Source organism: Anomaloglossus baeobatrachus, unplaced genomic scaffold, assembly GCF_048569485.1.
Source record: "Anomaloglossus baeobatrachus isolate aAnoBae1 unplaced genomic scaffold, aAnoBae1.hap1 Scaffold_4239, whole genome shotgun sequence".
In the NCBI taxonomy this organism is placed as follows: domain Eukaryota; kingdom Metazoa; phylum Chordata; class Amphibia; order Anura; family Aromobatidae; genus Anomaloglossus; species Anomaloglossus baeobatrachus.
In genome coordinates, this window is record NW_027443574.1 from 10,001 (window position 1) to 12,500 (window position 2,500).

The following is a 2,500-nucleotide window of genomic DNA, read 5'->3' on the forward strand; positions in this document are numbered from 1 at the left end:
GCCGCCCTCGGAGAAGATCTTTGTGCTTCCCGGCACGGGGAGCGATTCGGACGACGGGCCCCCTCGCGCGACCCCCCCCCGCCGGTAGACGGCCGGGAAGTCGCGGGGTAGGTCCCCGCCGTTCGCCCGTGCGGGTCGTCGGACCGCTTTTCGACGCTCGGGTCGTTTCAAACTCGCCACCGCGAGGCCGCCCGCCTCCTCGGGAGGGCGGGGGCGGCCGGCGCGCTCGCGCCACCGTAAGGAGGGTGAAACCCCGGGTGTGGGGGAGGAAGGGGCCGCTCGCCTGTGACCGGCGCGGGCTCCAGAGCCCGGGCCGAGCGTGCGGCGCCACCTCCCCGCCCGGGAGCGCTTCGCCAAATCGATCGGAAGAGGACGACGCTGGGCCAGAAGGGAAGGGGGTCTTTCGGACCGGAACCTTCATCCCAGGGCCCGCCGGATGGCTGCGTACGTCGTGGGGGCGCTCTGACTCCGGGCCCCGCGCCTGGCAAACTCCCCACCGGGAGCTGCGGGAGAGGCCAGAGCGCGTACCCGCAACCGGAAGGGGTCCCCGAGCCGCAGTTCGCGCATCGCTCGGAGTACCGGTTCGTCGAGGGGAGCGTTCGAAGTCTGGAGAGGCGCTCTTCTCTCACATATATCTCCCGGAGGCGTGGGATGAAGTGTCTTTGGGCGGTTGGGAGCCCCCCCCGCGTAAGCCGGGTCGGTCCCGCCAACTACCCGCCCCCCTGGAACTGCCGGGCGGACGCGGCAGGCAAATTCGACCCCATCCCGGTTCTACGGATTTTTTTGCTCCTTTGGCTCCCCCTCTGGCCGCTTTGGGGTACTGCAACCGAGGACCTGCCGAAACGCGTGGAACTGCCCGTCGGATTCGAGTTAAGAGGCGTCAACCGTGGAAGTCTGAACGGTCTGAAAAATTTTCTAAGTCCCAAGGACTCTCCGGCGTGATTCTCTGGAGCCCTTTTCGGCTTGCGAGGCTGCCCGACGCCCCTCCCGGATGATGGAAGTCTGACGGAATTTTTTTTTTTGACCGATTTCTCCCAACTGCCGGGGAACATTGGGAGAGATTGTCTGGAGCCCCGCTCGGGCTCCCGAGGGCCCCGACACCCCCCCGGATGATGGAAGTCTGACGGAATTTTTTTTTTTGACCGATTTCTCCCAACTGCCGGGGAACATTGGGAGAGATCGTCTGGAGCCCCGCTCGGGCTCCCGAGGGCCCCGACACCCCCCCGGATGATGGAAGTCTGACGGAATTTTTTTTTTTGACCGATTTCTCCCAACTGCCGGGGAACATTGGGAGAGATTGTCTGGAGCCCCGCTCGGGCTCCCGAGGGCCCCGACACCCCCCCGGATGATGGAAGTCTGACGGAATTTTTTTTTTTGACCGATTTCTCCCAACTGCCGGGGAACATTGGGAGAGATCGTCTGGAGCCCCGCTCGGGCTCCCGAGGGCCCCGACACCCCCCCGGATGATGGAAGTCTGACGGAATTTTTTTTTTTGACCGATTTCTCCCAACTGCCGGGGAACATTGGGAGAGATTGTCTGGAGCCCCGCTCGGGCTCCCGAGGGCCCCGACACCCCCCCGGATGATGGAAGTCTGACGGAATTTTTTTTTTTGACCGATTTCTCCCAACTGCCGGGGAACATTGGGAGAGATTGTCTGGAGCCCCGCTCGGGCCCCCGAGGGCCCCGACACCCCCGGAAAATCATGGAAGTAGGAAAATTTCGATTTTTCGTCTAAGTCCCAAGGACTCTCAGGCGAGATTGTATGGAGCCCCGCTCGGGCCCCCGGGGCCCCGTCACCTCCGGAAGTCCGCGGGGGCCTGAAACTTTCCAGTTTTCATCCAGGCGCCGAGGGCAGTAGGGCGAGAGCGCCCGGGGCCCCTCGGGCCCCCGGGGCCCCGTCACCTCCGGAAGGTCGCGGGGGCCTGAAACTTTCCAGTTTTCATCCAGGCGCCGAGGGCAGTAGGGCGAGAGCGCCCGGGGCCCCTCGGGCCCCCGGGGCCCCGTCACCTCCGGAAGGTCGCGGGGGCCTGAAACTTTCCAGTTTTCATCCAGGCGCCGAGGGCAGTAGGGCGAGAGCGCCCGGGGCCCCTCGGGCCCCCGGGGCCCCGTCACCTCCGGAAGGTCGCGGGGGCCTGAAACTTTCCAGTTTTCATCCAGGCGCCGAGGGCAGTAGGGCGAGAGCGCCCGGGGCCCCTCGGGCCCCCGGGGCCCCGTCACCTCCGGAAGGTCGCGGGGGCCTGAAACTTTCCAGTTTTCATCCAGGCGCCGAGGGCAGTCGGGCGAGAGCGCCCGGGGCACCTCGGGCCCCCGGGGCCCCGTCACCTCCGGAAGGTCGCGGGGGCCTGAAACTTTCCAGTTTTCATCCAGGCGCCGAGGGCAGTCGGGCGAGAGCGCCCGGGGCACCTCGGGCCCCCGGGGCCCCGTCACCTCCGGAAGGTCGCGGGGGCCTGAAACTTTCCAGTTTTCATCCAGGCGCCGAGGGCAGTAGGGCGAGAGCGC